The 15,035-nt window shown below is 40.1% G+C and overlaps 1 protein-coding gene across 14 annotated transcripts in view; it reads right to left on the bottom strand.

Moving 5' to 3' along the window:
• The window catches only part of STAG2 (STAG2 cohesin complex component), a 140,124-nt gene that overhangs the window by 114,939 nt on the left and 10,150 nt on the right, over nucleotides 1–15,035 (bottom strand). The window lies entirely within an intron of this gene.

Genomic DNA, 15,035 nt, shown 5'->3' with positions numbered 1-15,035 from the left:
TGGGAATGGTCACAGATGTGGTTCAGATCCTGCGTGGCTGTGGCTGTGGCAGAGGTTGAACTACAGCTCTGATTCAACCCCTAGCCCGGGAACCTCCGTATGCCAAGGATGTGGCCCTAAAAAGGAAAAAAATTAAAATACAATAAAATGAGATTTAGCAAGCACCTAGCTTAGTGCCTGGCACTCAATAAGCATCAACAAGTAGTAGTCAGAATATTAAACCATTAACATCTAAAATCATAATAGTGGAGAGTCATGGCTCAGTGGTTAACAAACTCAACTACTAGTATCCATGAGGACTCGGGTTCAATCCCTGGCCTCGCTCAGTGGGTTAAGGATCCGGAGTTGCCATGAGCTGTGGTGTAGGTCCCAGACTCAGCTTGGATCCCTCATTGCTGTGGCTCTGGCATGGGAACAGCCCTAGCCTTGGAACCTCCATATGCCTCGGGTGCAGCCTTAAAAAGACAAAAGACAAAAAATAGTAATAATAAGATAATAGCTGTTCATAACAATTTGTATGAATGTTAAACAGTGTTAACACTACTGAGCACACTTCATGTGCTAGAAACTTAACTATCTTTGGTTATTTCGAGGTAGGTGATATTCTGTCCATTTTAAAGATAAGAAAGCAAAGACTTAGATAATTTCCACAAAGTCACAGAATTAATGAGAAGTCATAAGATTCCAACTTAAATCCACTTGGCTCTAAGGCTTATGTTCTTTCCACTATCTCAAGGTGCCTCAAAATACATTTAAATGTTTTTGGAAGCTATTCACCATTACAAGTATAGGCATGAATCAGATAACTATTAAGAAACCCAAATACCTTTGTTATCAGCCAGCCAATTCATCCAGTAGCATACACATCTCCAAAATCAAAGATGGGGAAGATTAGAAATGATACTAATCTAGTCTGAGGAGGAGACCTGGGTTGGAATCCTGGCACATCAGGTTTGTAATGTTAAAACATTTTTTATACATGGTTTAGTCTTTAAGGCTTCTTCCTGATCTAAAATTCTATGGTTCTAAAGGACATAGAACCAGAAACACAAGACCTACATTCTAGTGTTTATTTTACTATTCTAGTTTTGTGACCTTGGGCCATGTTGTTTGGCTCCTATGAAAGCCTAATTCCTCATTTGTAAAATAGCAAGAATACCACAAGGCCTTCCTCCCTAAAAGATTATTAGGAGAACCGAATGAAAGTGCTACATAAACTCTATACTGCATTAAAACTTATGATGGAATCATCACTAGTATTACATTTGACTAACACATATAATGAGTAGTACACTCAGAATTTGATATTAGGTAATGGGTTCAACATAGAACACAAGCAAGCATATCTCCCTTCCCCCAATCCTCCTACAAGATGGTAGCAAAAAGGCAACATAGTTTCTCACTCCCCTTTCTCACATACTTCAGACTTCTTAACATCTGCAACTTGTAAAAGAAACCTATGTTTGGAAATACACCGAATCAGATGCTTAAGGGTAAATTAAGCTTGTTTTGGAGGTTCCATCATGGTTTTGGAGTTCCCGTCTTGACTCAGTGGTTAACGAACCCAACTAGTATCCATGAGGACAAGGGTTCATTCCCCTGGTCTTGTTCAGTGGGTTAAGGATCCAGTGTAGCCATGAGCTGTGGTGTAGGTTATAGACATTGCTCAAATCTGGAGTTGATGTGGCTGTGGTGTAGGTTACAAACATGGCTCAGATCTGGAGTTGATGTGGCTGTGGTGTAAGCAGGCAGCTACAGCTCTGATTCAACCCCTAGCCTGGGAACTTCAATGTGCCATGTGGCCCTAAAAAGACAAAAAAAAAGCTTGCCTTAACTTGTAAAGATAAAATTGATAAGAAAATATGCTAATACTCATAGCTCAGATAATGAGCTCAAAGTTAACACACAGCAAAAGATTTACTTAATGTACTTTGGAGACTGATGTCTTCTTAGCCTTACATCTGATTCCTTGTATTCTACAATGTCACTGAAAGCCCCTCAAATCTTTTTCCCACTTCTCAAACTGATTTTAAAAATTAAAAAAACAAAAAACTTGGGAGTTTCCGTCGAGGCTCAGCAGAAACAAACCAGACTAGTATCCATGGGGATGCGGGTTCAATCCCTGGCCTCGCTCAGTGGGTTAAGGATCCACTGTTGCCATGAGCTGTGGTGTAGGTCACAGACGAGGCTCGGATCTGGGCATGGCTGTGGCTGTGGCATAGGCCAGTGGCTGCAGCTCCGATTCAACCCCTAGCCTGGCAACTTACATATGTCACAGGTGCAGCCCTAAAAATAAATTTTAAAAAATTTTAAAAACCCCTCTGAGCCATTTCTTAAGCTCAAAAGTTCAGTTATGGAGTTTCTGCTGTAGTATAACCAGATCCGTGGTATCTATGGAGCGCAGGGAAAAAAGTTTGATCCCGAGCCGGCCACAGTGGGTTAAGAATCCTGCACAGCCACAGCTGCAGCGTAGGATGCAACTGTGGCTTGGATCTGATCCCTGGCCCAGGAACTCCATATGCTGCGGGACAGCCAAAAAATGAAAGTTCAGTTACATTCACAACTAAGACTGAATTTATTTCTAAACATTTCAGTCAGTATCCAGATAAATTATTAAATAATTCATTCATTCAACAAGTATTTCTTGAGGACCTGTACTCAGTACACTGTTGGAGACACCAAAGTTATAGCATTAAAAAGTCAAGTCCCTGCTGCCATGATGCTTCAATTCCAGTAGGGGGAAGAGACCACAAAGAAATAAGAAAACACTAAGCAGTGGTAAAAGCTACCATGAAAATAAAACAAGGTGACTATGTTGAGGGGAACAGGAATCCATTCACTATATTTAAACATAATGTAAAATGCATGATCATTTTAACTAATAATAGGTTTTATGTTCCTAAATCCTAATCCAAAAACCGCTTGAAAATTAACTATTCTATATTTCCTCTTGCCCTGAACTTCTCTCCCCAGACCTGAAAATTCTTTTCACTACAAAGCTGCTAATGTATCTTTAATCACTCTAAAGTTAGACAGTCCAGAAAATTCTCAGATATCTAAAGGGTATCTTTTATCATTGATTTCACAATGCCTTGGCACTGACAAATTCTCAACAGGGGAAGTCTATGAGCTTCCTACCTGGATATAGTCTGCAGACTACTACAAGGCATAACCATAAATGCAATCATGTAATTATTTCTTTGAAAGAATGATGTCAAACAGCCAATTTCACTTTATCTATCCTGCTCATGACTAAAAATGATCATTACTATCAAGAAACAGACTGAAGTACTAATAAAAATTTAATTTCACTGTAGGCTTCATTGCTAAAAAGATTATACTGCAGTGAGAAAAAAAAAATCTGAGCTTTTCCTACCGATTCTCTCATACTCTATTTACAAAACACTTAAGCACAGCTCATCTGCAAAACTGTCCGCTGAATCCAACTTAACACTACTGGGCTAGACAAGTGGATGGATAGATTATTGAAGGCTTCCTAAGCAACTGTGTTTGTAAATTGAAATGAACTAACACTACAAATAAGGTGAACAGACATTACAAAATAATACACAAATCCAATTTAAAATAGATACATCTACTTAATACTAAAAACCATCCCTACCAGTAATTAACCAGAAACTACTGTATACTCATAATTAAAAGGCCCTCAAGTTAAGCTTAAGTGCTGTTTGTCACATTCAAAATACCTTGCTCAAAAATAAGGAGAAATGAAAAAAAAAAAAAAGAGAGTAATGTTCGTTCTAGCTAGCAATCAAAAAAACAAAAGAACCTGCAATACCACTGGCAATACTGCTTAAAATAACATCTCCAAAACGGGGATAATATGATTACCATATATGACAGCAATGGTGGAACTGTAAGGTGTACAGAACAACGGGAAAATAATACACCTTCAGTTATGAGAAGCTTCATAAAGCTCATACCGACTGACAGCATGATCCCACTGCTGGACTAGTTATAACTACATAGGGAGAAAAAAACTAAGTTCCTCATAGAAGCTGTGCCATCTAAAATAGAAGAGGAAAGAGACATGTACAGCAAGGAAAATAATTAGGTAGCTCATGGTATGGCACACACACACAAAAATGTGTATAGCTAAATTGGCTTCGATACCCAATTCCAATACTGTGTTGGGGGTGGGGGGGATTTCTCATACAGCACCAAGTAATTCTCCAGACACAAGCTGAGTGTTCTACAATTCAACTCAATTCTGACACTAATTATCCACCCGGAGACAGCATCACAGGTTTCCACAAGACTGCCCCAGCCCAACCCCACTTCAGAAGGCAGTTCCAGGTTGTTACCTGTACTTTTTACTGGCTATATAAATCAAAGGTTCATAATTGTGAATGAAAAATGTTGCCTGCCAGAAAGTTCTCATGTGGCACAATGTTGCCACAAGCTGCCCTGCAGGTCACAAATGCAGCACAGGTTCGATCCCTGGCCAGGGAAAACTTCCACATGCCAAGGAAGAAGCAAAAAAAAAAAAAAAAAAGTTGCCTGCCATATCAGCAAACAAAGGATGCTGCAGCCATCAAGCCATCCACCACTAGAGAAGCCCCCATGGTAAGCCCCTGAGGGAACTCAGGATGGAGGCAAAGGGCTGCAGTGCAGCTACCCAGCCTGACCCTAGATAGCCTATCAAAAGGAATGATCTCAATGAGTCAACTCTTGCATCTTCCAAGTACTAAATTTATTAACTTAAAAGGTCTGTTTTTTTTTTTTAATTAACAGTAATCTTTTGATGTTCCTACTCCCAGACTTTTGTTGCAGAAACTCCTATATAGCCTGGCTCTTCCCTTACAACTAGCTTCCAAGCACTCCCTCAGAGCGGAACAGGATTTAAGTTCTCAGAAATTTCGCCAAATAAAACATTATTCTCAACTTTTAGGCTATGCCTTTTCTTTCAGTTGAAACTAAGAACTCCTCCTTGGGGAAGTTCCTTTGTGCCGCAGTCGGTTAAGGATCGGTACTTGCCTCCGCTGCAACACAGGTAAAAACTACAGCACAGGTTCAATCCCTGGCCTGAGAACTTCCATATGCAGCGGTGGGGCCAAAAAAAACTCCTTGAGTTTGATTAATTTGCTATAGTGGCTCACAAAACTCGAGAAACATTTTACTGGTAGATCACCAGTTTATTATAAAAGGATAGAACTCAGGAACAGCCAGGTGAAAGAGATCTAGGGCAAGGTATGGGGAAATGGTGAGGGAGGATCTCCCAATCTCCAAATGTTCACAAAACCAGCTATGTGAACCCTTTCATTTTAGATTTTTATGGTGGCTTTATAATTGATTAAATCATTGGCCACTGATGATTACACTCTATATCCAGCCCCTCTCCGCTCCTCAAAGGGAAGTCCTGGGGGCTGAGTGAGGGCTGAGCGTTCTAACCCTCAAATCACACGGTTGGCTCCAACCAACCAGCCCCTACCCTAAGGTGCTTTCCAAAAGTTGCCAATTAGCATAACAAAAGATACCTCTATCTCTCTCAACACTTAAGAAATTCCAAGGTTTGGGGAGCTCTGTGCCAGAATGGAGACAAAGACCAAACATATACTACTTTTAAATCACAATATCACAACGTCACATCATATTCAAAAATATATCCTAGATTCATTTAATTTTTAAATGCAGGGAGAAAAAAAACAAGAGACTTCCATGTGGTGGTATTTGAGGGAGTGAGGTGCCACAGGGGATATTAGACTATGAAAAGGCATTTCATGTTTTGTTCTCTTTTTACTTTAACAATATATATGTTACTACATTCATATAGAATATACACGGGCTCTGTACTTGCCCTTTTGTAAAATTTGCCATACTTAAATTTGTAACTGCTTGTTTAATATATCTTTTTTTCCTACTAGACTGAGGGCAGGCCTGTCTTGTTACTGATATCCCCAGTGCTTAGCACAGTGCCTGCAACATACTAGACACTCTAACACTTGTGGGACAATTCTACTTCTGGGTATGTACACAAAAGAACTTTAGAGATTCAAACAGATATGTGTACACCATGTTCATGACAGCATTATTCTAAACAGCCAAAAGGTGGAAGCAACCCAAGTGTCCATCATGGATCAAAGAACAAATGTGTATATACAAAAATAGGGTATTATTCAGCCTTAAAAGGGAAGGAAATTCTGACATGTTACAACATAGATGAACCTTGAAAACATTACGCTAAGTGAAATAAGCCAGCCACAAAAGGACAAATATCTATGCCTCCTCCTACATGAGGTTCCTAGTCACATACCTAAGAACACAAAGCAGAACACTGGTTACCAGGAACTGTTTGAGGGCAAAGGATAGTTGTTTAATAGGTGAAATATTATCCCAAGAAGCAGAAAAGTAAGAAAACTGTATAAGATAATCACGTCTGACATTACCTCTACCCAAGATAGTTTTTCCACAAAACTTGAAAAATGAAGGAGTTACCTACACCCTTATTTCATATAAAAGTAGAGGAAAAAGAGAAAAAAAAAGTTTTCCTTTTCAAAATTCCAGCAAATCCAGTCATAATTTTCATAGCTATTTTGAAGAGGACATCAAATTGCAATATAATACCACTCACATATTTGAGTACAATCAATTCTTAGATTATCCACACTAATATAAATGCTCCCTAAAAAATAACACCAATAAAATTTTAGTTGACTCTTCAGAATGCAGATAAGTCAGATATGACCTTCGTTCTGCCAGACCACTTGCCAGCTTAGTCTGGTAACTTGGCACTCCTGACATCTTTTGGTTAGCTGGGTGTGGAAGAACCTAACTCACCAAAAGATGTCACAAACAATCTACATAAGGATAATCATTGATTGAATATCAGCTTTAAAGATAATTTCAACTTGACATAATTGAAACGAGTTTTTATTTTTTCTTTTTTGGCCACCCCACAGCATATGGAGTTCCCAGGCCAGAACAGAGCAACAGTCTCTACCTAAGCCACAGCTGAAGCAATGCTGGATCCTCAACCCACTGTGCCAGGGCAGGGATCGAACCTGTTCTGGCAGGGCTCCCAAGAAACTGCCGATCCCACTGATCCCATTGCGCCATGCGGGAACTCTGAAACAATTTTTACACTGTATACCATTTAGCAGCATCTCCCAGGTAGGAAAACATGCCATCTGGATTCTTTTCAAATTTGAGATGCTTATGAATTATATGCTACATTTCCTAGATTTTGTCCTATATCCCTAACCTTTCTATCAAAGGTCCTATTTCTTCCTTCTGTCCAATTAATAAGGTTTTCACTCCTGGCCCTCTGCTCCTCTTTATAACTTCTCCTCTCTAAAGAGGAATAGACACTACGCATAGGGATCCCTAAGGTCTAGCTCCTATACTTATATCTGCCGAACCCCATTTGCATTAATATCAGCTTAAGAATGAAGCACCTAAAAATACAATTTTGTCTTTCCTTTGAAAGTCAGCTACCTTTTTTTTGCTTTTTAGGGCTGCACCTGGGGCAAATGCAGGTTCCCAGGCCAGGGGTTGGATCGGAGCTGCAGGTGCTGGCCTAGGCCACAGCCACAGATCCGAGCCACATCTGCAACCTACACCACAGCTCACAGCAAAGCTGGATACTCAACCCACTGAGGGAGGCCAGGTATCAAACCCGCATCCTCATGGATACTAGCCGGACTGGTTACCACTGAGCCACAACAGGAACTCCCTCAGCTACCATTTAAATGCAAGAGCACAGTACAATATTACCACTGTTTTTCAACTACATAAATTATTGCAAGAAATTTTATGAGAAACAGAGATATGAATTCCAGGACATCCAAAAAGAATGATTTTATGTGCCATCAAAATATTAACTATAGGAGTTCCCGTCGTGGCTCAGTGGTTAACAAATCCGACTGGGAACCATGAGGTTGCGGGTTCAATCCCGGGCCTCACTCAGTGGGTTAAGGATCCAGTGTTGCCTTGAGCCATGGTGTAAGTTGCAGATGCAGCTTGGATCCCGTGTTGCTGTAGCTTTGGCATAGGTTGGCAGCTGTAGCTCCGATTCGTGCCCTAGCCTGGGAACCTCCATATGCCGAGGGAGTGGCCCTAGAAAAGGCAAAAAGACAAAAAAAAAAAAAATTAACTATAACAGGAGTTCCTGTTGTGGCTCAACAGTAACAAACCAAACTAGTAACTATGAGGATGGGGGTCTGATCCTGGCCTGGGTTAAGGATCCGCCATTGTGGTATAGGTCGCAGACGCAGCTTGGATCCTGCATTGCTGTGGCATAGGCTGGCACCTGCAGCTCCGATCCAACCCCTAGCCTGGGAACCTGCATTTGCCTCAGGTGCAGCCCTAAAAAGCGAAAAAAAAATTAAAATAATGATTTAAAGTTCCAATACATGGCAGTTTAATATATACATGTGTGTACGTACACATATGCTGTATATATTATTTTCCATTAAATTATGGCAAATTTAGGAATCCTCCTATATGAGGAAAACTAGCTCCGCACTGTACTCGTTGCAAATATAAGATAAATGGCCAATGAACAAATCTTTAAGCAGAATGAGGGATTGAAAGTTAAGATAGTAAGAAGCTGGAAAGCTGACCTCTACAAAGAGATAAAAAGGCTTCACAGAGCCTAAAAGCTGACCCGAGGGCACATACTCCTCCTGGAATTCAAGGTAATTCATGAGAATAGGCTTCTAAAAACTACAATGTGAGAGAACTACCTCCCCACTCTTATCACAAAACAGGCCCTAGCACAATCCTCAGCACTTCTCTGTTCCAGGAAATGCCCATCTTGGCCTATTAAGATTAAATCAGTTTAGGAGTTTCCTGTTGGCCTAGCAATTAAGGATTCAGGGTTGTCACTGCTGTGGCTCAGGTTCAATCCCTGGCCCAGGAACTTCTGCCTATCACAGGCGAGGCAAAAAAAAAAAAAAAAAGACTGGGAGTTCCATGTGGCTCAGCAATAACAAACCTGAGTAGCATCCATGAGGATTTAGGTTCGATCCCTGGCCTCACTCAGTGGGTTAAGGATCCGGCATTGCCATGAGCTGTTGCATAGGTCACAGACTCAACTCAGACCCCCATTGCTGTGGTGTAGGCTGGCAGCTGAAGCTCTGATTCAACCCCTAGCCTGGGAACTTCCATATGCCACGGGTGCAGCTCTAGAAAAGACAAAAAAAAAAAAAAAAAAAAAAAAAAAAAGGAGTCATTCAAGAAATAAAGCAGAGTAAGGAGAAAAGGGAGTGCTGGAGGCAAAGAATATTTTACATGACACAGCCTAGGAATACTTCACTAAAAGGCTAATTAAATTACTTGAGCAAAATGTCTTGAAGAAATAAGGAACCACACCAGACAGAGGAACCAGGAAATACAAAAGAAATACAAAGGCCATGAGTGAGAACGCATTTGGGCAAACTACTAAATTTCTTTAGGTCTCAGTTTTCTGTAAAATGGATAGAACAGCCCCTATACTATGTAAGATGTAAATGTAGTATATATTACATCAAGTATCTGACACACTGAAATTAATAAGTGAGAATATTAATTATCTGGAGGCCTATCATGCCAGCAGAACCCTCAACATATTGTCTGGAACACATAAAACACTCAGAAAAAATGTTTTCTAATTCCCCCGAACAGCATATAAAGCAGACAGGATTATACCCATTTTATAGCTAGGAAATCTAAGGATCAGAAATTTGCCCAATCCTCTGCTAACCTCTAAAATTCCTACTAGTATGAACCACCATAGTCCGCAATTACAGAAAGGACTTAAGAACTTCCCAGTGTGGCTCAGCGGGTTAAGAAATGACAGTGTCCATTTGGATGCGGGTATGATCCCTGGCCTCGCTCAGTGGGTTAAGGATCCAGTGCTGCCACAAGCTGTGGCGTAGGTTACAGAAGCAGCTTGGATCCGGTATTTCTGTACCTGTGGCGTAGGCCAGCAGCTGAAGCCCTGATTAGACTTCATCTGCCAAAGGTGCAGCCATAAAAAGGAAAAAAAGAATAAAAGAAAAAAAAAAGGACTTAAATGCACTGCCAGGATAAGGAAACCATTCACATTAATGTCAACAATTAACAGTATGGTAATGTAGTGCTAAGAACGTGGGACTATATAATCAGATTGCCTGGGTTCACATCAAGTCTCCACCACTTTTCTTTGGCAATTTTACCTTTCTGTTTTGCACCTGTTTTCTCAGCTGTGAACAGGAAATACTATCCCTCTCTCACAGAGTTGCTGGGAGGATAAAATGAGTTTTGTTTTGTCTTTTGTCTTTTTTAGGGCCACACCCGCAGCATGTGGAGGTTCCCAGGCTCAGGGTCTAATCGGAGCTACAGCTGCCAGCCTACACCACAGCCACAGCAACACCAGATCCAAGCCACTTCTGTGATCTACACCACGGCTCACGGCAACACCAGATCCTTAACCCACTGAGTGAGGGCAGGGATCGAACCCAAAATCTCATGGTTCCTAGTCAGGTTCGTTTCCACTGGTCCACAACGGGAACTCCAAATGGGTGTATTTTTGTAATCACTTCTATTTCAGTGCATCTCTATCTATCTCAGGGTTGCTGGGAGGATAAAATGGGTTTATTTTTGAAATCACTTCTATTTCAGCGCCTAGCATGTAGAATTATACAGTGTTATTAGTAATAGCATAAAAGTGAAAAAAGGAAATCACCATCAAAATATTTCTACTTTCCATGGAGAATTTTAGAAATTGTAAATTTACTGGAAATGGGAAAGGAACAGAAAAAGGATGCTGGAGAAAAATGAAAAACACAATACAAAAGTGGCATCATAATATTGCCTGGATTGAGACCAATTTACCTGAACAGACTGTTCTTGTAAGTATTATTGTGCTTTAGTAGGAACACTATTAGTGAAGACATAGGCCAACAATGCTTTGGATAACATTTTGTCTCATAGTTTAATTAATAAGAAGTCCAATTCCTTAAAAATAAATTCAAATGTTACTTTAATAAGGATTAAAACAAATTCAATATTAACAAACTTCATCCTCCCCTCACCCAACCCTCTTCTAGGTGTTACTTGATGCTTATTATAAAATACGAAAAATACCACATGTAACTTGAGATCGACAATAATTTATTCTCTATCAGCTCTTGGCAGAAAATAAGCCTTTCTCCTACCTATTTCCAAAAGTTTTCTGACTACTTTGAGAAATTTAACTTCTCAGTCTCATCAATTTTGGATTCTTGCCCACTCTTACTCTTTCCCCCGCAAAAAAGTTATCACAGCACAAGTCTATAAATCATCCCACTGGGAGGCAGTGTATTACCACGTAAAGAAGGTAAAGAAGTGTTCCAGAATTAGGCAGAACTGGATTCAAAAGTAGGCTCTGCTACTCTCTAGCTGAGTGAACTTGGGCAAGTCACTTTACCATTTTGAATCTCAGTAAATAAATATACTACCAACTACCTCACACATTTGTTTTAAGAAATAAAAAATTAAATGTTAGGGAGCCTTGCCATGTAGTAGATCATGTAAATGGTATCCTATGGATAGAAACTTAAAAAGTTTATCATTGGAGTTCCTGCTATGGTGCACCGGAATCGGTGACATCTTGGGAGCACTGGGATGCAGGTTCAATCCCCAGTCAGGCATCGCTGCAGCAGTGGCCTAGGTGGCAACTGCAGCTCAGATCTGATCCCTGGCCTGGGAACTCTGTATGCCGCGGGTGGCCAAAAATGAGGAAAAAAAAGTTTATCATTAATGTAAAGCCAACTAAAGGAAACTGACTACTTTTAATACACAACTCTTTAAGATGAGTTATTATTAATAATATCATTATAATGCAGGGTTATATATCTAGAAACCTTAAAGTTTTAATTACCATTTGAGAATCTGCATGATATATATTACATAATGAGACAAGTATTCAAAATTAGATATAAAAGGAGTTCCCGTCGTGGCGCAGTGGTTAACGAATCCGACTAGGAACCATGAGGTTGCGGGTTCGGTCCCTGCCCCTTGCTCAGTGGGTTAACGATCCGGCATTGCCGTGAGCTGTAGTGTAGGTTGCAGACGCGGCTCGGATCCCGCGTTGCTGTGGCTCTGGCGTAGGCCGGTGGCTACAGCTCCGATTCAACCCCTAGCCTGGGAATCTCCATATGCCGCGGGAGCGGCCCAAGAAATAGCAACAACAACAACAAAAAGACAAAAAAAAAATTGGATATAAAAATAATTCCTTGTCTGAAAAAGTTAATAATCTAGTTATAAGAGAAATCTGGATATTCACCAATACTGCACATATAAACACTATATATTTATACACACAAATAATTATCTCTCATGTTAGGCTTGCTATTTTTCTGCAGCAACCTAGATAACTCTTTCAGTCTAACTTCAAAGGTTTAGGAACTAATCCCCTACTATAGGATCTTTTCTAATATAATCCTGCATTGTCCAAATAATCCCTCTGAAATTTTTCAAGTATATTTAGAACACCCGAATATGAATGCAACTACTGAACATTCCTCAAAGAATAGTAGCACTTTATGCACTGATGTGTAATCAAAACTCAAGAAAAGTACATATGCTCAGAGCTGGAAAAATTCATTTGTCATTGACAAATTTGCTTTTTAAAAACACACCTTCAAGCTTCTGCTTCCCTGCCAACCATGGCTACCACCACTTCCTCAATTCTCCTGCCAGGAATAAAGTCTGAGGAATGTCTTTTGGCCTGAATGAGTGGTGGAAACAGGGAGGGACAGACATATCCCAAAGGAAAAATAGTATGGCTTTCCTAATATTTCCTACATTTTCTCTACTTCTTTAGCATAGAAGGGTAATTCTCAAAAGTTCATGTTCCTATCTTTAATACTACTTCTTAAAGAAAGAAGAAAAACACAAAAAATCTTTTTTAAGAGACTATTAAATATGCTCTTTCTTTGTAGTAACATTCTAATCATCATAAAGTTTGCAAGTTAGGTAACAAGGCAGCAGATTAGATACACTGATGAGTGTGGAAAAATTCTTGCCTTTGAAAAAAGAAAAAGGCTAGAAATCCAAGAAAAGAGGATATCATACAAATCCAATCCCGAAATGGAAATACTACTTTTTAGGGCAGCACTTGAAGCATATGGAAGTTCCCAGGCTAGGGGTCAAATAGGAGCTTTAGCTGCCAGCCAATGTATGCCACAGCCACGCCAGACCCAAGCCATGTCTGTGACCTAACCACAGCTCACGGCAACATCGGATCCTTAACCCACGGAGCAGGGCCAAGGATCAAACCCGAATCCTCATGGATACCAATCAGGTTTGTTTTCACTGAGCCATGACAGGAACTCCTGGAAACACTACTTTAAATATACCAAACCTGAGTTCCTGCTGTGTCACAGTGGGTTAAGAATCTGACTGCAGCAGCTTGGGTTGCTACGGAGGCACGGGTTCAATCCCAGCCAGCGCAATGAATTAAAAGGTCCAGTGTTGCTGCAGCTGTGGCTCCGATACAAACCCTGGCGAGGGAACTTCCATATGCCACAGGTGTGGCCATAAAATTTTAAAAAAATAATAAACATACCAAACCTACATGATATATATGTAGAGAATGAATTTAATGAGTATCATATAGTGCTACAAAGACATTTCAAGCTAACATTCCAACAAAGAATCCAAAGTCAAAAAGTAAAACACAGGCAAATATAAATTTAAATTCCTATTTAAAAGCAAACATTTAGAACTTGAAATAAAAAATCTCATGTAACAAAATGGTTGCTGATTTCCTATCTTTTTTTTCCCCTTTTACACAGAAGTCCAATATCATTTAGATGGTCTCAACTTTGGATAACAGTAACTGGTTATAGGGGATGATATCATGGGCTCTTTTAACTTGGTTTATTAACAACCATCAAAGACTGAACTAGTATTCCAATACATTAACAGTCCTCAATTGTTATTTTCCCTCAAAGCTTTCAAAGTAGTCTTAATTGAATACTTGTGACTAACCTTTTATTTTATTTTATTTTTTTGCTTTTTAGGTCTGCACCTGCAGCATATGAAGGTTCCCAGGCTAGGGGTCTAGTCAGAGCTACAGCTGCCAGCCTATGCCACAGCCACAGCAACATCAGATCCAAGCCGCGTCTGCAACCTACACGGCTCATGGCAACACTGGATCCTTAACCCACTCAGCAAGGCCAGGAATCGAACCCACAACCTCATGGTTCCTAGTCGGATTCATTTCCGCTGCACCATGACAGGAACTCCAACCTTTTTTTTTTTTTTAATGGCCACATGTGGCATATGTTCCCAGGCTAGAGGTCGAACTGGAGCTACAGCTGGGGCCTACAATACAGCAACACCGGATCAGAGTGGCATCTACTTCCCACACCACAGCTTTCAACAACATCAGATCCTTAACTCACTGGGCAAGGCCAGGGATCTAACCTGCATCTTCAGAGACAATGGCAGGTTCCTAACCCCCTGAGCCACCATGGGAACTCCAAATACTTGCAACTAATCTTAAATTAAGGACACTGCATCAAAACTGCATTGATTGGCTACTGGTTTTAGCCCAGTATTTTTTAATATACAGTAATCCCAGTGTTTTCCAAAGGAGTTAGTTATTTTTAACCCTTCTGGGTTAAACTGACAATGTTAAATGAGGGCAGAAATTATGTAGTTTATCATTGTATATCCCATCTCTGAAGGCGCTGTGATATCAGTACCAGCTGATATAACAATAGATGAACCCTTTTGAGAACCTGAAGAAATGCAGTTATACATCTTGTACATAATTTCAAAGGGTTCTCACACCTCCACACTATCCATGGGCCCCAGATTAAAACTCAACTGTAGCTTTTTAAAAAAACTAAACTATTAATTTCATACAATAAATCAAACCCACAACATAACCTTTTGTCTACCAGTCACTACGTGGCCCACAAATTCCTGCATCTGGTCAGAAAAGTAGCCCCTCCCTTCCAACTTCATAAAGACTTTAATAAGCTAAATAAATGACTTTAAGATTTGAATAGACTACTTAATAATCTCTCAGTTGTTTATAAGATAGTGACACCAACAAAACT

The sequence above is a fragment of the Sus scrofa genome, chromosome X (genome assembly GCF_054392235.1).
Source record: "Sus scrofa isolate SSC_HxYL_T2T_F1_AM1 chromosome X, Sscrofa_HxYL_maternal_Yorkshire_Landrace_v2.0, whole genome shotgun sequence".
NCBI classification, from domain to species: domain Eukaryota; kingdom Metazoa; phylum Chordata; class Mammalia; order Artiodactyla; family Suidae; genus Sus; species Sus scrofa.
Note: the sequence above shows the minus strand (reverse complement) of the source record. Positions and strands in the feature narration are given on the sequence as shown.